The sequence below is a fragment of the Marmota marmota genome, unplaced genomic scaffold, assembly GCF_001458135.2.
Source record: "Marmota marmota marmota unplaced genomic scaffold, marMar, whole genome shotgun sequence".
Classification (NCBI taxonomy): domain Eukaryota; kingdom Metazoa; phylum Chordata; class Mammalia; order Rodentia; family Sciuridae; genus Marmota; species Marmota marmota.
In genome coordinates, this window is record NW_026000211.1 from 12,463,764 (window position 1) to 12,486,919 (window position 23,156).

The following is a 23,156-nucleotide window of genomic DNA, read 5'->3' on the forward strand; positions in this document are numbered from 1 at the left end:
AGCAAAATATTCCATGAAGAGGAATTGGAAAACAAAAATGAAAATCATCAGAGAGAAGTATTACACTAAAGGAAAAACTAATCAAAGGAGAAACTAACTCAAGTTAAATACCAAAAATAAACAGAAATGGCTGGGAATACAAATCATGTCTCAATAATAATCCTGAATGTTAATGGCCTAAACTCACCAATCAAAAGACACAGACTGGCAGGTTGGATTAAAAAAAAAAAAAAAAGACTCAACAATATGCTGCCTCCAGGAGACTCATAGGAAAAGACATCCACAGACTGAAGGTGAAGGGTTGGGACAAATCATACCACTGACATGGACTGTGGAAGCAAGCAAGGTCCATCCTCCTATCAAATAAAGTAGACTTCAAGCCAAAGTTAATCAAAAGGGATAAAGAAGGATATTTCATACTGCTTAAGGGAACCATTCATCAATAAGACATATAACAATAATAAATTTATATGCCCCAACAATGGAGCATCTACGTTCATCAAACAAACCCTTCTCAAATTCAAGAGTCAAACAGACCACAATACAATTAATTCTAGGTGACTTTAACACATTTCTTTCACCACTGGATAGACTGTCCAAACAAAAGCTGAATAAAAAAACTGTAGAACTCAATAATACAATCAATAACTTAGACTTAACTGACATATATAGAATATTTCATCCTTCAACAAGCAAATACACTTTCGTTTCAGCAGCACACGGATCCTTCTCTAAATGGGCCATATATTATGCCACAAAGCAACGCTAAGCAAATACAAACAAGTAGAGATACTACTCTGCATTCTATTAGATCATAATAGAATGAAATTAGAAATCAAAGATAAAATAAAAAATAAAACCTACTCCAACACCTGGGGTCTAAATAATATGCTACTAAATGATCAATGGATTGCAAAAGATGTCAAGGAGGTGATTTAAAAATTCTCAGAGGTAAATGAGAACACTGATACAATGTATTGAAATCTCTGGGACACTATGAAGGCAGTACTAAGAGAAAGGTACATTGGATGGAGTTCATTCCTTAAAAGAAGAAAAAGTCAACAAATAAATGACTTAACATTACATCTCAAAGCCCTAGAAAAAGATGACCAAATCAACACCAAAAGCAGAAGACCGGAAATCATTAAAATCAGAGCTGAAATCAATGAAACTGAAACAAAAGAAACAACTGAAAAAATTTACAAAACAAAAAGTTGGTTCTTTGAAAAAATAAATAAAACTGACAAACCCTAAGCCATGCTAATGAAGAGAAGGAGAGAGAAAACTCAAGTTACTAACATATGTGATGAAAAAGAAAATATCACGAGACACTACAGAAATACAGAAGATAATTAGAAATTATTTTGAAAACTTGTACTCCAATAAAATAGAAAACACTGAAGGCATCGACAAATTTCGAGACTCATGATTTGCCCAAATTGAATCAGGATGATATACACAATATAAACAGGTCAATTTCAAGTGATGAAATAGAAGATGCCATCAGAAGCCTACCAACCAAGAAAAGCCCAGGACCAAATGGATTCACAGCCGAGTTCTACAAGACCTTTAAAGAAGAACTAACACCAATACTCCTCAAATTATTTTGTGAAACAGATAAAAGAGGGAGCACTTCCAAACTCATTTTATGAAGCCAATATCACCCTAATTCCAAAACCAGGCAAAGACACATCAAAGAAAGAAAACTTCAGACCAATGTCTCTAATAAACACAGATGCAAAATTCTCAATAAAATTCCAGCAAATCAAATACAAAATATATCAAAATGATACTGCACCACAACCAAGAGGGATTCATCCCAGGGATGCAAGGTTGGTTCAACATACGGAAATCAATAGATGTAGTTCATCACATCAATAGACTCAAAGATAAGAATCATATGATCATCTCAATAGATGCAGAAAAAGCACTTGACAAAATACAGCACCCCTTCATGTTCAAAACACTAGAAAAACTAGGGATAACAGGAACATATATCAACATTGTAAAATCTATCTATGCTAAGCCCCAGGCCAACATCATTCTAAATGGAGAAAAATTGAAAGCATTCCCTCTAAAAACTGGAACAAGACAGGAATGCCCTCTTTCACCACTTCTATTTAACATAGTTCTTGAAACACTGGCCAGAGCAATTAGACAGACGAAAGAAATTAAAGGGATACAGAGAGGAAAAGAAGAACTCAAATTAGCACTCTTTGCTGACAATATGATTCTGTATCTAGAAGACCCAAAAAACTCCACCAGAAAACTTCTAGAACTAGTAAATGAATTCAGCAAAATAGCAGGATATAAAGTCAACACCCATAAATCAAAGGCATTTCTGTACATCAGTGACAAATCCTCTGAAAGGGAAATGAGGAAAACCACCCCATTTACAATACTTCAAAAAAAAAAAATAGGGATCAACTTAATGAAAGAGGTGAAAGACCTCTACAATGAAAACTACAGAATGCTAAAGAAAAAAAGAAGACCTTAGAAGATGGAAAGATCTACCTTACTCTTGGCAGAATTAATATTATCTAAATGACCATACTACCAAAAGCACTACACAATTTAATGCAATTCCAATCAAAATCCCAATGACATTCCTCATAGAAATAGAAAAAGCATTCATCTGGAAAAATAAAAGACCCAGAATAGCTAAAGCAATCCTTAGCAAGAAGAGTGAAGCAGGTGGCATCACTATACCAGAACTTAAACTATACTACAGAGCAATAGTAACAAAAACAGCATGGTATTAGCACCAAAATAGACTTGTAGACCAAAGGTACAGAATAGAGGACACAGAGACAAATCCACATAACTACAGTTATCTTATATTAGACAAAGGCTCCAAAAACATAAATTGGAGAAAAGATAGCCTCTTCAACAAACAGTGCTGGGAAAACTGGAAATCCATATGCAATAAAATGAAATTAAACCCCAATCTCTCACCATGCATAAAACTCAATTCAAAGTGGATCAATGACCTAGGAATTAAACCAGAGACCCTGTATCTAATAGAAGAAAAAGTAGGCCCAAATCTCCATCATATTGGATTAGACCCCTACTTCCTTAATAAAACTCCTATAGTGCAAGAATTAAAATCAAGAACTAATAAATAAGATTCAAACTAAAAAGCTTCTTCTCAGCAAAAGAAACAATCAGTGAGGTGAATAGAGATCCTAGAGTTTGAGAGCAAATTTTTATAGAGCACTAACCTCTAGAGTATATAAAGAACTCAAAAAGCAAAACACCAAAAAAAACAAATAACCCAATCAATAAATGGGCCAAGGAACTGAATGGGCACTTCTCAGAAGTTGATTATACAATCAATCAACGAATATATGAAAAAATGTTCAACATCTCTAGCAATTAGAGAAATGCAATTAAAAACTAAGACTTCATCTCACTCCAGTCAGAATGGCAACTATTAAGAATACAAACAACAGTAAGTTTTGGCGAGGATGTGAGGGAAAAGGTACACTCCTACATTGCTGGTGGGACTGCAAATTGGTGCAGCCAATATGGAAAGCAGTATGGAGAATCCTTGGAAAACCAAGCATGGAACCACCATTTGACACAGCTAGCCTATTCCTCAGTCTATACCCAAAGGTATAGATAGCATACTACAGGACACAGCCACATCAATGTTTATAGCAGCACAATTCACAATAGCTAAACTGTGGAACCAACCTAGATGCCCTCCGGTAGATGAATAGATAAGATATATACACACAATGGAATATTATTATTCAGCAATAAAAGAGAATAAAATCATGGCATTTGCATGTAAATGGATGGAGTTAGAGAATATAAAGCTAAGTGAAGTTAGCCAATCCCTAAAAACCAAATGCCTAATGTTTTCTCTGCTATAAGGAGGCTGATTCATAGTGGGGTTGGGAGGGGGAATGTGGGAGGATTAGATAAACTCTAGATAGGGCAAGGGGGTGGGAGGAGACGGGAGGGGGCAAGGGGATAAAAAAGGTGGAATGAGATGGACATCATTACCCTAAGTATATGTATGAAGACATGAATGGTGTGAATATACTTTGTATACAACCAGAGACATGAAAAATTGCACTCTATATGTGTATGAATTATAATGCATGCTGCTGTCATATATAATAAATTAGAATTAAAAATTAAAAAAAAATCACAGCCCTACAAACAATCTGTGCTGAAGCAGTTAGAATGAATAGAATCAGGTGTCATTTTATGCTAACTTGGCTTCATCAGGACAGATGAGAGACAAGGTCTTACACAGACCAGTGCAAAGGGAAAAAACTGTTTGCCAAGACTTGGAGAGGGCAGCAGAAGTACTTAAACTTAAATTTGATGAATAGTGAGTTACTCTTAGGAAGATGGATGAGAGGTGGTGAGGATTTGAAGTTGAAATAGAATTACATGCATATTGTAGAAAGTTCCTAAAGGAAAAGTGTTTAATTTGTAATTTTTAAAAAGTAATCTTTTTTAAATTTTTTCTCTCCAAGAAGTGTTTTGAAGCAGCATAAAATCCAAATCCAAAATGCAGAGGGTTCATTCCAACAGGGTACATAATGCACTGGGTAACAGGTTTTCTACCTTAAAAATTAAGAACACAAACTCTTGGATATCCCCTCTTGAAATGCAACACCAACACCATTACTATACATCTCTTTGGAAGAGGGGAGCAGAAGAAACTTACAGTTTTAGAGTACATCCAGTCCCAAGCACACTGTCAGGTACATCTGAGTAATTCTCATAACAATCCTATAAATTAGGCATAAGTACTTGTGTTCACAGGTGAAGAAAGAATCACAGAATTCAAGGATTTTTCCCAAGATCTTAAAGCTACAGCAAGGTTACAATTCAGACAGGGATAGAATTCAAAGTTTCGTTTAACTTCCACCCACTACCAACTAGTCAGCCCTTGTGCCCTGCCTCCAAGTGCTGGACCACCTTTTGTCCCTCTCACCTCAGTTTTCCTTCTACTTTTTCTGGAACAAGGAGATCGACTTATTGATCCTTGTAATTTTCCAGGGAGTTGGCCTCCAAATGCTATGTTCCAAGCTGAAGGAAAAGACAACCCTGAGTATGAGCTTCCATGAGGTTTTACGTTCTTCCGCCTGTGGTCAACAGGATGCTAGATACCTATAAAGAGGTATAGGATACATGAGGCAATTTTGCTTTAATTGCCACTGGTATTTGGTGGCTGTAGAGTCGGCCACACATAGGGCAGACTCCCAGGATGCGTGTTCCTAAGTAGGCTTCCCAGTGTCTTGGTGGACTTCCATGTTGGAAAATATCTGTTTGCAATTATCTACACTTAGAACAGAGCTCCATTTTGCATATAGACACAAACTGCTTTGCCTGGTTTTAATAAGAGCTGAACTTTCCAGGATTACAACTGGACATGGAACAAACTAAACTTTGTTTTGTTTGCAATGTTGCCTCCAGTGATTCCTCATTTCAGAAAATTGGGTCACCAAAGGTCATGGTGATCATGTTGTTTGAGGCTCCACCTCCAGCAGCCAGCCTGGATCAGTCCACTTTTTGCATTCACGGTGATGCCTCAACAGATGCAACCCTCCAGCCAAACCTCCTGTGTCTCCTAAGTGAAGCCCTCACTAAGAACATCTGATTTTCTGATAGTCATGTGTATAGGTAGGGTTAGGTAAAGAAGCTTTACCAAAGCATTTATTGTAAAAAATAAAATAAAACAAAACAAGAGGTCTGGCATCAAAGTATTGCTGAGTAAAAGATTTTTGATATTTGTTTTATAGCCGGGCGAGATGACCCACACCTGTAATCCCAGCAGCTTGGGAGACTAAGACAGGAGGATCTCGAGTTCAAAGCCAGCCTCAGTAACAGAGAGGCACTAAGCAGCTCAGTGAGACCCTGTGTCTAAATAAAACATGAAATAGGGCTGGGGATGTGGCTTAGTGGTTGAGTGCTCCTGAGTTCAATCCCTGGTACCCCTCCCCCTACCAAAAAAAAAGATTTTGGACATTTGTTTTAATTAACTGGCATTAATTGCTGTGTAACTGGATAAGTCAGTTAAGGAGACAAGAATAAAGATGAGCTATATAAGAATATGGACTAAAAGTTTTTAAAAGGTTATATACACAGATCAATGTGCTTGAATAAGTCTCCCTTTTCCCCATTTAAAAGAAAAGAAGGGGCTGGGGATGTGGCTCAGTGATAGAGTGCTCACCTGTCATGCACGAGGCACTGGGTTCGATCCTCAGCACCACATAAATATAAAATAAAGATATTATGTCCACCTAAAACTAAAAAATAAATATTTTTGAAATAATAAAAAAGAAAAGGAGTAAGGCAGGGCATTCAGGAAATAATTTATTTACTTTCCTACTTTTATTCTCTCTTTGTCCATTTTTCCATTTATTTAATTTTTTAAAATCATATTGTATTTCTGTATCTCCCTAAGATACTCAAATCTTTCAGGGAGAGGAAGGATGAAGTGAATAACAAGTGTCCTTCCAAATTGTAATAATATATCATAATTTTAACTGCCACATTCATAATTTAAATCATTAGTAATACCTGAGTTGGGCACAATGTATTATGCCATAAATCTTCCCTGGGTTTTTTTTATATAGATTTTTATGCAAACACTTTAGCTTCCATGAGATTTAGACATTTTTATGAAAAGCCACTCCCAATTATGTCTTTTGCTAAGTCTACAGGATCAAATTTAATCAGTATCATTTAAAACACCTCAGAAATAGTAGGGTATTTCCATCTGTCCACACACTCAAATAAATGCTGGAGGCCAACCTAATAATCTGCTTCAGGGATATTACTCAAGAGCTTAAGGTGAAGTTTTTCTATTGATGCACAGGTAAACAGTAGGCTAATTTGAACACTAACCTAATCCCTAGATCATTCAGAAAGCAATTCCATATTTCTATATTCTCTATTGTCATTTAGAACATGAATCTGCCTCTTGCAAACTTCCTATATATATTCTAAAGGTGAGTGGAAAAATCTAAGCAAGCCCTTTAAAATAAGATATTTTTGAAGTACTATTCTGCAAGGAGATATAAATGTTGTTCAAATGAGGAGCTCTCATATGGGACATTTCTTGAGTCCTGAAGCTGCAAAACCACCTACATCTCCAGGATTCTGACAGGGAGCCTGGGAATGCTATCTCTGTAGGAAGCTGGGTTCCTGTGTCACAGCAAAATTTAAGCTGCTTCCAGAAGAACAGCCATGCTACCTTTTATGACGTTTCAAACAGTAACAAATTACTCAAGACTGACAAGATCCCTCCAGTGAATCACAACAAATCTATGCACTCAAGATCTTAATGAGGATTAAAAGCCATAAACAATAATATTGGTATGTGCAGACTGATTTTCAGATTAATGCATAAAGGAAAAAAAAAAACAGGACTATCAAATGTTTCTACCTGTATATCTGCCTAAGTGCCTCCAACTCAACATGTCCAAAATGGAACCAACATTCTCTACCCCAAACTGCTCCTCTAAGACATCTCCCTCTCAGTAAATGGCACCTCTCTCTTACCAGAAATCTGGGAGTCACCTTTGACCCCTCCTCCCTTCTCATCTGCCATATCCTATCAATCACTAACCTTTATCAATTATGTGCCAGACCTGTCCACAACATCAGGGCATCATCTGCTCCAGATGGTCACCTTCTCATGCCAGGATCCTGAAAAAGCCCTCACTTAATTTCTCTCCTCTTGCCCTCTTCAACCCACCTCTGCCTTCCACAACAGACTTCTCTTACATCGCTGTCTAGATTAACAACCTTCTACCATTTTCTTCTATTGCCTCGAATAACATGCAAAATCCTTAACCTAACAGTACAGCAACCCTGAGTCTCAGTTTGGGACTACTGCAGCTTATCCTTGCTCAGTTGATGGAACTATCCACAGTGACCCCTTATACTTGTAGCCCAAGTCTTGTAGTTTTTGAGGTCACCCTACCTATTAGGCTCCTCCAGACTTGCCTTCTCTCCAGACTCAGTTTCACCCATAGTAAGTACTACATTCCTTTCTTTCCCAGTGGCCTGTGCACACTATGGGTCTTTCAGAGTCTCTAGACCTTGGGTCTTTCACGGTCTCTAGACACCTGGCACCTAATATAACTGCTTGCATGTAGGCACTAGATGTCAATCATCAGATGTACTAATTATGATGCACTGCAGTAGATGATTAATAAACACGTTTTGAAAAAATAAAAGGAAAAGTTATTTAAGACGCTAGGGTTTGGTTTTAAAATCATTTTAATGAAACAACAACAATAATAAACCCTATGGTTTCTAGACAAATATTTCTGTAAAGAGCTATTTTGATACTAATGAAGACACTTTTATTATTCCGCCATAGAAATTTCTATTTTAATCGGTATGGCTTATTATGATCAGTCTCTTTAATCTGAAGCATCTGTAGAAGCCACATGTGATTATGGGGACTTCATGTGAGAAATAAAGAAAACACTGTAGATCTTGATCAGTATTTGAACCAGGTATTCGAAAAAAACAACTTGTAGCATCCAAAATATATGACTTCCTCCCTCCAAAAGGGAAAGAAGTATAGCTTCGTATTATTTGAGTAAACTTCATAACTGAATATTGAAAACTCATTTCCTTCTTAAAAACAAAAGTCATGCAGCTAGGGTAATTAATTGTAATATTTTCTAGCTGTGCAAAAATACTCACAGAGCAGTGAAACATAATGCCACAAGATAGCTATTGTACCTCAGACAGACACTTAACCAAGAGCTTATCAATGCTGCAGCACACAAGGTCACTAAACGGTCTTTTTATTTTGGTTATGTGTGGGGGTGGCAGTGAGAGCTACGAATCCTTAGCCAGAGCCTCACTGCTTATTTGGTTTTAATGTTTACAAAAGAAGAACCTAGTGTGATCTATGGCCACAGAGTCAACCACTTTCTCTGCCTCTTGTAAAATACTTGAATTATGCCCCACAATTAATTGGTAATTGATATAAACTGTGTCCCCAGTGCATTCGAGTATGGCAATAACCCAACATATTATACTCCGTGTAGTACAAAGGGAATGTCTGCTTCTTCCAAATTCACCAGACCAGGATCATTCTTTTCCTTGAATTCCCAAAACGTTTATCTAAATCTGTGCCAGAGTATGCAAGAGAAGGCAAATAACACCATGGGATCAAAAATAGCATAACATATTTGACTTAATTATAGCTCCGAACTTGATGTGCAGGGTACAGCTCTGAACTCCTTGAGTCTCACCCTATCTATTGCACAAAAGAAACTATCCACCGGTAACCCAGAAGTCCCAAGCTTTGGGCAAGTTCCACATCTTCAATTATGACCACTATCCTATGCAATTTTCCCAATAATTAAAAATTTTAAGTTACCTTTTTTCAGCTTCAAAGGGTGTGTATATGAACCTTAAGACAGCAAGTAAACACATCCTTTAGAGTATGTTTGAGACAGTTTTAGGAGTTACTTTTTCTGTGATACAAACCATCAGCTAATTTTGGATTTTACACTTTCTCTCAAGCTTTCCTTTTTCTGGATCAGAACTATGACCTTCTCAGATGTCTTCATTTTCTCTTAAATGCACCAGCCATCATAGTTGGTGTTCTTTTCGGGCAATTTCCAAACCAGAAGCCAAGTTTTTAATTTCTCATATCTCAAAACCTTGAAGGGGAGACCACAGAACCACATTGGATTGGATAGGAAGTGACAGACTCAGCCTACTCCCTGGTCACTGGTCCATGCCCACAGTGACAAGACATAGGATTAGAATCTGTGGCTCGGCAAGACTTCAAGTGGATCCTACACCTACCTCCTCCTGATTGCCCGTTAATGAGTACAATCCCTCATACACACTTGAGCACCACGCCTCCATTTGTTCACTCTCTCCACATCATTCTCCAAATGAACATAAATTTCTCAACAATCTTGAGGGGATAAAATCCAACCTCCTCCAGGTACTGAAGTAGCCTCCTAAGTATGTGTTGTTTCTGTTTAGTTTTAATCCCAATGGTGTATCTTCTTCCCATAAAGGCAGATAGCGAGGCTACCAGCATTTTGTGGACAACTCTGGGAAGGTGGAGTGTGCACCAGCCACAAAAATGGCCCATCTTGCGGGAGTGATGGCACATGCCTGTAATCCCAGCGGCTCAGGAGGCTGAGGCAGGAGGATCGCGAGTTCAAAGCCAGCTTCAGCAAAAGCGAGGTGCTAAGCAACTCAGTGAGACTCTATCTCTAAATAAAATACAAAAATGAGGCTGGGGATGTGGCTCAGTGCTGGAGTGCCCCCCTGAGTTCAATCCCCAGTACAAAAAAAAAAAAAAGGCCCAGGGGCTGGGGTTGTGGCTCAGCGGTAGAGCATTCGCCTAGCATGTGCCAAGCCATGGGTTTGATCCTCAGCACCACATAAAAATAAATGAAATAAAGGTGTGGAGTCCAACTACAACTAAAAAATAAGTACAAAAAAAAAAAAGGCCCATCCTTACAGCTGTGCCCCTTCCTAACCACGGGGGAAGGAACAAATGCACTGAAGACAGATGACCTGAACTGAAAACCAACCCACCAGAAGAAGGCTGCCACAGAGCAAAGAAACAACGCAATCACTCACACAATACACTGGGGGGCTCCCCTGGACCCCAATTCAACTGGACATGAGCTTGCACTTTTGTCCCCTCCACTGAACACCCTGACCACCATGCTGTTCCTGTCATGGCACGACCATCCTTCCTCAGCAAGGAGAGGTGCAAAGCCAAGTTCATTTCTGGGGAACTTGGTGGGAAGCCTGTGCCCTGCCGAGGGGTTTGCTTACCTGCAAACAGAGCAGGGGATCTCCCCAGGAATTAGAGAGAAGAGACTGAGGGTAGCTCCACACAGATGTGGAGCCCTGGGTAAGCCCCCAAAAGGGCAAAACAAGGCAGTAATTACCATGTCGCACCAGCACACATGCACACTCCTACCTCCTATCAGAAGACGTCGGCTGGCAGCCTCATGACGGTGAAGTCTTAATTGCTACTTCCAGATCAGTCACGTGCACTGAGAAAGCACCACGTCTGTCCTGCAAAGCCAATCTGTTTCACTCTTTTAAACCACTCCTACAGTCAAGGGGGATTGTCATCACCCAGCAGTTATGTATTATCTACCTCTAAAAGAGAGAAAAAAGTTCTCAGAAATAAATGATCCCTTTTTACACGGTCAAAGCTGCTTTTTGGTATGCTCAGACTAGAAACTTATTAATAATAATAAATGTTAACTTTTGTTGAGCACAAATTGTGTGCCAATGACTATCATCAAGAGCCTAATTTATGAAGACGTTTAAAGCTCAGAACAACCTCATGAAGTAGGTGCTATTATTGTCCCATTTTACACAGGTGACACAGAGAGGTCAGGCACCAGGGTGAGGGTACACAGCTGGCTATGTGCTGAACCCCTACCCCAACTCAGGCTGCCTTCTCTACTGAGCCTGAAATACTGTTCAGCACAGGCTCTACTCTTAGAAAAGCAACCGAAAAGTTAACATGTGTGCAAAGAATACATAATTGACTAGAAAAAACTCCAAGTCAAGGAGTAATGATAATGACTAACCTGAGTCATTGAGGTGCACTATTTGGATTCTTACCACACATTACCATTTTTGCCCCAATGACACTTTTTTTTTTCTATTAATGTTGATTGATCCTCCTTATCCAGTTCCCAACTCCTACTTCTCTTACAGGTTTGTTTTAAAATTCCACTTGCGGTCTGGGATTATGGCTCACTGGTAGCGTGCTTGGGTAGCACGTGTGAGGCACTGGGTTTGATCCTTAGCACCACGTAAAAATATATAAATATCTGGGCACAGTGGTGCTCACCTTAATCCCAGTGGCTCAGAAGGCTGAGATAGGAGAATCGAAAGTTCAAAGCCAGCCTCAGCAAAAAGCCAAACACTTAACAACTCAGTGAGACCCTCTCTATAAAATACAAAATAGGGCTGTGAATGTGTCTCAGTGGTTGAGCACCCCTGAATTCAATCCCCAGTACCCCCCAAAATAATAAGTATATATTTTCTTTTTTAAATATTTTTTTAGTTATGCATGGACACAATATCTTTACTTTGTTTATTTTTATGAGGTGCTGAGAATCGAACCCAGTGCCTCACATGCTCTGCCACTGAGCCACAACCCCAGCCCTCCACTTGCATTTTTTAACTGGAGGATGCAGGACCAAAGATATATCCGAAAAAAAAAATTAACAGATTGGAATTCAAATATCAGCTTTGCCATTGATGAACCATATTCAACCAGGAATTCCTTATCAATTCATATAAAAATAGTGCCAACCTCAAAGACATGGTCGTTCTATTAAATGAAAGAATATGATCTGGTACCTGATAGGCTTTCAGTAAATTGAGAACATTATTATTATGAAATCTAGAAAATTCCTGAACAAAAATATGTTTCTTATTTCATGGCTATTTACCATTTTTGAATGTTTTATTTATTTTTAATTTTATGGCTTCCCATCTTGAATATTTTAATTTTGCAACTTTTATTTTTTAATTTATCATGAATATTTTACCTGTTTATCTTTATTTATGTATTACTTTCTTTTGAACTTTAAAATCATATCTTTATCAAATAGCTCGAAGGAACACACACTTCTGTTTTAAAAGAAAGAAAAATAATTCCATGTGTCTTTAAAGATGCAGAATTGCCTCATCCTCCTATGTAACACAATCTCATTTTAATTTGAAATCTCCCAATTTGGAGTTTGGGAATTATGGACAAGGCCAGGTTGAAAATTACTTTTACCTTAAGTTGATACAATTAAATGATACAAATAAGATTTCACAGGACTATATCAATTACTGAAGATGGAAACAATAACCTGTTTTCAAATACTAAAAGAGCAATCTCTTACATGGAAATAGTTGATTTGCTATTTATAAATAATTTATCCATTCATTAAATAAACTGATGAAATGCAAGTAATAAGACTCCATTTCATTAAACATTCTATAAAGTTTAAATCTTTGACTTACTTAGGTCTTCCTCCCAATTATTCCAAATTAGTGAGAGTTTTAGTCTTCAGATGTATGTTTTACACGAGCTAGTAAGATAGAAATAGATAGATAGATAGATAGATAGATAGATAGATAGATAGATAGATGATTGACTGATCTCAAGTCACATCTGGCAAAGGCTTGTAATTAGATGGTCAATTTTTCTTCACTACAGCTACAAAAAGGCACCAACTGTCTTTAAGAAATAATTCCTAATAATAGTCTGATTTGAACTATTCTTAAAGCAAGTTTTAGAGTGAGTTTTAGAATAAGATTCAAATTTGTACCCACTGAATGCCTTTCTCATTTAGTATTCAGAATGCCATCTTGAGAAACCATCCAAAGAGGGACCAACGGTATGGCTTCCCCATGTGGGCACCTTGTGTTTCCAAATGTCTTTCCAAATGTTTTTCCACTCTTGCTCTCAGATTTCAGACCACTACTGAAAGATGAAAACCACTGGATCATACCAATCAGATGCCACGTGAATTCACGGTGTCCACCCCCGCTGGGCTCTCTACCTGGCCCATCAACTATTTACACAGCTCTCCTCGCAGCTATTTTGACTCTTTGCCATCTTCTCTATCACCTCTTCCACCTCTCCCACAAGAGGGCCAATGTCCTGCTTTAAGGAGGAGACAGACACCTCTGGGGAGGAATTCCTCCACATTCTGGCCTCTGTTAGTCTCACAGGCCTATCTACTCTACAATCTGCCTATCAATTTCTCCCTCTAAGGCTCTCCATCAATTTTCCACCCTGAGCCAGGGTAATCTCTCTCCAGTGCAAATCCCAGCTCGTCACACACCCTACTTAAAATTCTTGGGTGACTCATTACGCTCAGAATATAATTATAGCTCCTCAACTCCGAATACCAGGTCTCCTTAGATCCCTGCCTCTCCTCTCTTTTGTCCTCATCTCTTACCACCCCTATCTAGCCTCCAAAGGGACAGAATCATCTGTACTGGCCTCTCCTATATTCAGCCCTTGTCCTTCCAGCTTCTACCTGCAGGGCTGACTCTCATTGAACCTCTTAGGGAGAATCAGAGCTCCCTGCACCTCTCAAGTTCCTTCCCATCTCCTGGGCTTCTGAGGAGAGCTCCTGCTACACTGTGTCCCAGCACTGCCCACACAGCTCCATATCGCCCTGCAACTGTTGCCTGTCTCCAGGGAGCTGTGGGATCCCTAAAGGCATGAACAGATCTTAAGCCTCTCCAACCAACACGTGTGCCCGGATCTTACACCAGCATCCATACTGGTTGAACGCGTGAGGAAGAGAATGAGTGAATGAATGAATGGTGAACCGGATAACGGCAAATCAGTGGCCACCCAACCTGACTGAACATCAGAATCATCAAAAGAGTTTTTAAAAACATAAGGTTCTGGGCCGCCTCCCAAGCCTACAAATACTTGGGGAACGAAGCCAAAATGTGTGGCTGCTTAACAAGCTCCCTGGATGATCGTGCGGAAGGAACCAAACCAACGCTGGCCCACAGATGGTGTCTAGGAACTTCAGTCTACACAGAATGTTCCAGTCTTGGCTACTTCCTGACGGGTCTATCTAGAATGTGAGAATGGTAACAACTCTGTGCTGATCCTGCCAAATGTAGCCTGACAACTCATGTCGCACCTCTCACAGCCCCTCGGTAAGGACTTGTGACTTTTCACGAGTCCAACATTTTGCTTTCTGCAGTGCACCCCGAAGTGTATTCTGTGCTCTTAACTACATCTCAAGCAACTTGAGCCTGAGGGCTTATATCATTATAACCCCCAGCACCACCTCATTGTATCACTGCAAACTGGATAAAATGTGAATAATTTGAAATTTATTACGCCTATATTTAATTATTTCCCTCATTTGGAAAAAAAATGAGAAAATAGTATTCAAGTAAAAGCACACAAAAAAGTAGGAGCCCTTTGGACAAGTTAGCTCTGCTTTTACCTTCTACTGTTGTTATTTTGGGGCAACTACAGCCTTCTTGTAATGAAAGCTTCCAACATTCTCCATGTTTCTCTGTGTGAGAAAGAATTCGGTGAAGCTACAAGTATCCATACTTCTTAAGATGCCAACTCCCCTCATTAGGATTGGTACTATCCAAAAAAATCTAGAAAATAACAAACATTGACAGAGATGTTGAGACTTTAGAAAAGAGTAGTGCGACCACACACTGTTGGTGGGAATGTCACATGGTACAATATCTGTGGAAAAGCTTGGTGGTTCCTCATACAAATTCAACACAGAATTACATTGTGAGCCAGCAGCTCCTTTCCTGCTTATGTACCCCAAAGAATTACAGCGGGGACCTGGATATCAGTGTACCCATGTTCGTGGAAATATTAATCACTAGAGCCACAAGGTAGATGGAGGGAACCCACACATATGATGGAGTATTACTCCTCCCTTAAAAGGAAGAAAAGTCTACAACATGAATGAAGCTTGATGGCATTATGCTAAGTGGAATAAGCCAGTCACAAATAAATACTGTATGATTCCATGGAGATGAGGTTTCTAGACTAGTCAAATTCACAGAGACAGAATGGTGGCTGCCAGGGGCTAGGACCGAGGAGGGGAAATGGGGAATTGCTGTTAAAAAAAAAAAAAAAGCAGAGGAATAATGGGTCTATAGAATGAAATATATCTGCACCTAAGGAACAAGCTATCTTTTCAAAGGAACAGGGAGTAATCCATTTGTGAAAGTCTTCTAACTCAGATAACTGCAGAACTACACACTGAATTTACTGTATATTGTTGAACTCTTTTCTGTAAAGAAGTAGTTTACTAATTAAATCTGTCCCTGGCAAATCATTAGAAAAAGAAAGACAATGAGAGGTTAAAACAATAGCTAGGGAGATAATTTTAAAATTATAATGTTAGGAAATGAGATCCAGATGAATTTGACCTTTCACATTTTGAGAGCTCATCTATCTTGATGTCTTGATTCTAAACAAGTTTATGCTGTATTTCTTAAGTAACTTTGGAAGATGTTAGTCATATATCCAGGGAAGGGTTAGTAAGAAATCATTTCTAATGATTACATATTATTTGAAAGTGATTTGGCTTTTTGGGGGGAAGATATATATCCTAAAGCATGGTGACTATTCTGAAATAGTCTAAAGAGCAGGAGTTTGCTGTATTTGTATTACTTTAAGTGTTACACACTCCAAGGATAAAGTAGGTGCTAGATTTTGCAAGTCCACCTACTAGCAAAGCTAACTAAAGATTATGCTTTCTTATTATCCACATTCACTATGTTGCCATGGGTTACTGAATTCATCCTCTTTGTCCACTGAAAAACTGGGGAGGAAACTGTAAAGGATTTTCTCAATCGACTGACTCATCTATGGGGAGTCACAGGGACACTTTTTCCCTTCCAAATTGAAGGTTTTTATAATACGCATTTAATGTATTATACTCGAAACCCGTTACCTGATTCTTATTAAGACATGGTTGATTCACCCAATTTTAAACACCTATATTTTTATCGTATTCACCAAAATTCCTAGTGCATTAATTTCTTGATTATCCTGGGCTTAATCTTATCTTACACCAGGCAGACCCATACAACTCCTCCTTCTCTGCCCCCTGCTACAGTCATTTTAAATTAATGTGCCATGTCCTGTCAGCCTGTTCAATTATTTGGATTCCTGGCCTATGGTTATCTTCAGAATAATGTTCAGTCTAAATTCTTACAACAGATGGTAAAAGCTAGGCTGCACTAAACCTAGTGTTTCTTCAGCAATTTTTCACAACGAAAAAAGTCAAGATCCATATACTCAGTACAAGAGAAAATGAGAAAGTAGTAAAAAAAAAAATGGTTTGCAAATGAAAAAAATCATGGGTATGTTTGAGACTCCTCTGCATTTGAAGTTGCTCATTTTGTTGTCAGGAACCTCATGCAAAATGAGTTAAGACCTAGGACTTGTGCAATGCAACTATCTCATCTCTAAGAATCCGGGATGTTCACTGCATGACTGACAGCTCGTGATAACATCAAGACAACTAAGACAGCAGAGGAGCTCAGAAGGGCACGAAAAACCCACCCCACAGTGATAAGAGGAGGAAGGGTAAGAAATGGCATTAGGAAAAATGCTCCAGCAGGTCCCCTGCCTCACCCTTGGATGTACTGGAGGAGGCTCTTTTGTTCTTTCAGTAAGACAAGGTAGTTCTTAGAACTTCAGCGAGCTGAATAAAGATTATTTTCAAAGAACACGGGGCTATTTAAAGTTAGACTCATTAGTATATGCAGGGAAGATTAAAATCTCTCCTTTCTATATAACATGGCCTCTAAAATGGGATGCCCCCACTTTAGGGTAAGTGTAAGATAAACCATTGGGGAAATATTATAAATAAATAAAATATTAAGTATTTTATTCAAAAATAAGAAATTAATTTTACTAATGCTTAACAGTATTCAAACATTTCAATGAAAAGTATGGGCATGAGTTTGTGCATATATATGTACAGAATCTCATATTTGCCATTTGTGCTGCTTGAAATATTAGTGGCTGCTTCCGAGGATGGTTCTGAGGCCTAAATGAGGTAATGCTTATAGAGTACATGCTCAATAAACAATGGTTGCCTTCCCTGGGGACGATGTGAGTTGAGGGTTAGGAGGTTAGGGGTTAGGAGGCTCCCTCTCATAGGAGCTAAATCTCAGAAGCACCCCTAAAACATGCTTCCTAACAAGACAACAGAACTCGTGTTGTCAAACTGAGAGAAAAAGTCAGTGCTTATGTCCTACACCTTCCAGGGCTGCTGCCTCCAAGACACTGCATCCCCACTCATCACACCCCCAGCCACCCCCCAGAATCCTTCCCAGTGTAGGGACACTATAGTGCCTCACTGGAGAGGAAAGAGTTCCACACGGATAGCTGCGTTTGACCATGGCAACCTCGCGTCTGGCACTTATGGTAGGAGGGTATAACACGACCTAGTGCATCTTTGGCAGCCCAAACACACTCTAGTCATCCTCCTCGTGTTTACATCATGCCCATGAAGCAGGTGCCACACGTGGGTAAACAGGATCTGTGCGCTCCAGAAACCATGCTTAGCAAAAGCTCAGGCTTGCGGAGCCACAAGTGGAGATGGCTTCTGAAGTCTCCTTTGTTGGCCATAACCATAGAAAGCAAATCACTTCATACCTTTCAGGTTTGTCTCTAGGTATTTTCTCCTGGATTTGAATTAAGGGGAAACTGGGGAGGGGCAACATGTTGAAATGACTTGGTAAATGGAAACTGGGGTGGACACAGCACACAGAGGTGGCTCTGAGCCCCCAGATCCTGGCTCAGCTGAGTTCCCAAGAGGTGACAGCTTTGAAAGCTGCAGAGGAGGGCTCCCCCTCTCCCCTCCCCCAGCTCAGGCTGTCATCCCAGAGCCCCAAGTCTGGCTGCCAAACCGTCTGCTCCCAGGAAAGCAGCTGCAATATTAACACCTGTGAAAGGTGGACCCAAACCGTAGCACCTCTCCTTATTTCCTATACAACTCTGAGGTTCCTCTGGGACCACTATTACTTTTAAAAACCAACCAAAGAAAGAAAAATGCACTTGGCTTTGAGAAGAGTTCAATGGGCTTTCCTTTCCAAACTGGCCTTGAAGGAAGCACCTCAGCTTCACAGCTTCCCTTTCTCAGGTTGTGTTTCTGTATGATTCGTTTTTACTGCACACGCACACACGTGCACACACACATGTACACCCCCTGCTCCCAAGAGGCATTTTTTTTCCTCTACTTTCGACTGAAAAGTCAAAATAAGTACCTCAGATTAAACTGGGTCTGATTAGATAGGGTACAATTTCCCTGACTCTAAACGAAGCCAAATTCTCTTCGATTTATATTTCATAGGAATATTGAGTACACTAAGATTCTTTACCATTTTTCCAAAGTTGGAAATTCAAGGACACGTGAGCCCACTTAGATAAACGAATAATTCTGTGGGTTTTCCTAGAAGATCACACACCAAAATCAATAAGAAATGGAATATGTGATTTGTGGTTGAATGAGTATTAAGCATGAAGCTAAGAATCTGACTCAAAGGTGCCTTGAACTCTATCTGACCCTGGTTAAGTTGGCTCCGTCCTTCTGCATCCTCAAGTGCAAAACATTTAGGCTTGACCACTCTTGCATAGTTAAGTTCCAAAAGAATAATAACAAAATAGCAAAGATGGATTGAGTTTTCACTGTGTCATGCACTGTGCTAGTCATTATGCATGCATTTGCTCATATAATCCACACAAGCCTCTTCTTACATATAAGGAAGCAGAATAGACTGATCACAGACACTGCCAAGATTACACAGCCAGCAAGTGGCTGCTAAGACACCATCATAAATTTTTTTTAAATAAATAAAATTAAAAAGCCCCAAATCATGATGTCTGCAGCTATACGTAAAGGCATTTTGTAGACTTAAAACAGAAGCCACTATTATGAATATAGAAAAATCCATCTGACATTATGACCATCTTCATTGTTCTGTCTTGTTAACTCTCTGACTAAACAGACTTTTTAGAAGTTTATCAGCATATGTCTGCTGTCTACATGACAAACAGCCAGTCAGTAAATGTGGAATAAACATGTCCAAATACTTCTTTCAATTATTTGAAACCCAATCAAAATGAAAATTCAAGTGAGTTTCACTCGGCTAACAGGAAGCTCCATCAATAGTTAAAAAAAACTAGTATCTAATCTAAAAGAATGTTTTATCTTAGATGTTTGGTGGATTCAAAAAAAGTTACACTGTTCTATGATTATTCCAAAGATACAGGCTGGAATGTTTTTTTAAAATCCTGAGAGAAGCCTATATTTGTATAACCCAGTGGACAGAGAAACTGCCCTAATTTACCTGGATGCTCCGTTAGCCCGTGAGAGTTCAGCATGATGACTGACACAGTGAAAACTGCCCCAACAGATCTCTTATCCCCAACCCCAGGGTGCCATCTAGGCCGAAAGTTAAAAAAGAAATGGAACACAGAGATCCCACTGTAACTACCAGAAGTTTCCAAGACCATATCTATATGGTTATACTCCTCCAGTGTACAAACTGTACCCCTGGCACTTTCTAGACACTGGGAATACAAGCCCAGGGAGATATTAGCCATGTCCCTCAAAGAGTTTCCAGTCTAGGAAGGTCAAACAGAAAAATGATGGCAGATGTATACATTCTCTCAGAGGTGTGCCCTATCGTCACATGGTGGGTGTCTCAATCTCCTAGTCATAAAGAGAAATCCATATTTATATTGGATGTAGGGCCCACGCTGCTCCAGTATAACCACATCTTAACATGGTCACATCTGCAAATATTTTATTTCCAAATAAGGTCATATTCACAGGTACCAGGGACTAGAACATGACTGTTATCTTTTGGGAGGACATATTCAATACATAAGAACGGGGAACTACACAGACATAAGAGAGAGGTTCAGATAATAGGTACCAAAAAAAAAAAAGAGATAACCAATAATGCACCTCAATTGCTACTGGGGCCTTCATTTTATCTAATAATGAAATTATTTCAAAGCAAAAGGCGGATGTGCTAAAAGCAATGAAGAGTCTATTAGCTGTCTTAGACAGGAATTTGCAGTAGGGGTGAGGTGGGGCTATGAACTGCAAAGCTAGATGGTTCCTCCCTCTGAAACTATGGCTATCAGAAGGATAAGGCCAGGCATTCGTCCTGCTACCCCAAGTGCCCACAGGCATCTGCCAAATATCTCTTTTATCTTCAAAAAAGAGAAAACTTGGCCTAGAGGAGCCATCATGGATTAAAGTAGAAAGATAAATGGAGATTTTAACTGTGAGTATGAGTTACCTAAGCCATAATTTTTCCCCTGAATATGACAGATGTTTGAAATACATGGTATTTACATAGCTGTCCTCATCTCTTGTGAGCTACCTGCAACAGTCTACCTCTTTCCAAATCTCACTATAGATACCACAATCATAGTCCTTTACCAAAAAAAAAAAAGTAGCTTCTGAATCAAAGCAAACACTAATAAAACAAATCCAAAAATTAAACCACCCTTTGCTCCTACAAACAGGAGAGCCATCTCCAAGCAATCCGAACCTCGATTTTCCAGGTTGTTTTTAAAACCCAAGAAGAACTCAGAGTCAATGGAATCCAATTGACCCTCCATCTGCTGAAAATAAAAATAACCTAAGTCATCTGTTCGCCTCTGAGAAGCTGAACATAAAGTACAAAAAGCTAAACGCTCCTCGTGTTCTCAACTGACACTGCTGCATGCATGACCTCCAACCTGTCCCCATAAGTTTTACTATTCACCGTGGGCCTGCAAGATCCCTCTGCTTAGCTCATCTGTTAGTCCAGAACAGAACTGTTCATCTGCTTCACCTTTCCCAGCTTCCTGGTCATTTATTGAATTCTTTCAAAAAAAAAAAAAAAGGTCTGGTTCCCCTTTTATTCTTTCACCTCTTAAATCCAATCAAGTACAAAGAACAGCCAGCTCCTTTGTTCTCCCAGGTCCTCCCTCTCTCTCCTCTTCCCTCCCATCTCTACTTCCTTGGCCTACACAGGTGTTCTACTATGCGGTTCCAATCAGGTACATGAGCTCATTTTAGGTGGTACCTAGTTAAATATTTTTTAACTGAACGAGTGATATATTCATTTTACTAGAGATTAGGAAAAATATATATATAATTAGCAAGTGAAACCCATAATTTCACAGAAAGGGAATTTTCTTTTTAATTCACTTAAATAAAGAGTGGGTCAAGTTGAAAGTAAAATATTAAGTAAACAACAGTACAGATGTGTTATGATTTGGATGTGGCTTGCTCCTCAAAGATTCAGGTGCTAGAAACTTGGCCCCCACTGTAACAGTTCCACAAGGTGATGGTGCTTTAAGAGATGATTAGATCATGAGGTCACTGCCCTTGGGAAGGGATTAATTCCTATCCAGTAGGAGTGTGTTAGGTCTCATGTGACTGGATTAGCTCTCTTGAGAGTGGGTTATAAAGTGAGGCAACCCCACGTGATCTGTCTCTTCTGTGCACAGCCAGTTCCCTTTGGACATGTTGTAATGAAGCCATGGGTGAGGGGAACCTTGCTAGGAGACTGGCACCATGCCATTCGCACCTTCCAGTCAACAGAATCACGAGCCAAATAAACCTCTTTACAAGTTACTCAGGTATTTTGTTATAGCAGCTCAAAACAGACTAAGACAAGGTGGTATGTGGACATGGTTTAAAAAAAAAAAAATCTTCAAGGTGCCGTGCACCTGCAGTGTTGAGAAGCATGGCTCTACGATGATCCCACGTCATCTTCCTTTGTGATCTACCACAAGGTCCCCCCAAAACACCTCCAGGCTCATAACATCCCTCTATCCTGCAAGCCGCTGCCAGACATCATTTCCGAAAATGTTCTTTCCTGGTTTCCCTCCCAAAGTCACAAATCTATTACTTGCCCTGTAAACTCTTGAACCCACCCAAATTTCAAGATCCCACCTGAGATTTGAAACCTACACATCATTTCTAGTTACACCCCAAAGTTACAGGATGACAAATGTCACACATCCATTCTCCTTTTCATGCCTTCATTCACACTTCAATTTTCCCCTAAACTTTCTCCTTCTCCATCTCTCCAAATCCTACCCACTCCTTCAGGACCCCAGCAAGTCCTCCCTCCATGCGGCCAACACCAACCCTATCAACCACCCCACCTGACTCTTGATTATATCCTATCATTTACTGCTTTCCAATGTCCCACTGATGGACAGCTGGTCCTACCAGTCACAGTAGGAGATTCTTCAAGGGTCAGATCTGAGAGTAGGGTTTATATTTATTTAAAAAAAAAAAAAAAAGAACTCACAGTAAGAATTCAAGACATCTCTTCATCCAACTTTTCAAGAGAACTCATGTTTTAATCATTCATTCAATAAACATTTACTGGGTCCTGATCAGTGCCAAGCTCTGTGGTTGCTGGCAAAAAACAGAGATGTGAATAAAACAGATACACCATTGGGAGCTCACTGTCCTGTACAGGAGGTGCACAGGTACTGCTGGTACAACACATGACTGTGTTGCTGTAACACCCAGTATCAAACAAATGTCATGAGAGATTCACTCCAGAAAGGATCTGGAAAAAGACAGAAAGAGACCACAGGGGCCATGCTGGTTCTGGAA

General features: G+C 39.4%; 1 protein-coding gene and 1 long non-coding RNA gene across 7 annotated transcripts in view; one reads left to right on the forward strand and one right to left on the reverse strand.

Moving 5' to 3' along the window:
* The window catches only part of Stox2 (storkhead box 2), a 222,609-nt gene that overhangs the window by 80,471 nt on the left and 118,982 nt on the right, over window positions 1-23,156 (reverse strand). The window lies entirely within an intron of this gene.
* Window positions 602-23,134, forward strand: LOC125612890. Its single transcript, XR_007343377.1, has 3 exons — window positions 602-783; window positions 15,563-15,570; window positions 23,124-23,134. It is a non-coding gene; the product is annotated as an uncharacterized LOC125612890 (long non-coding RNA).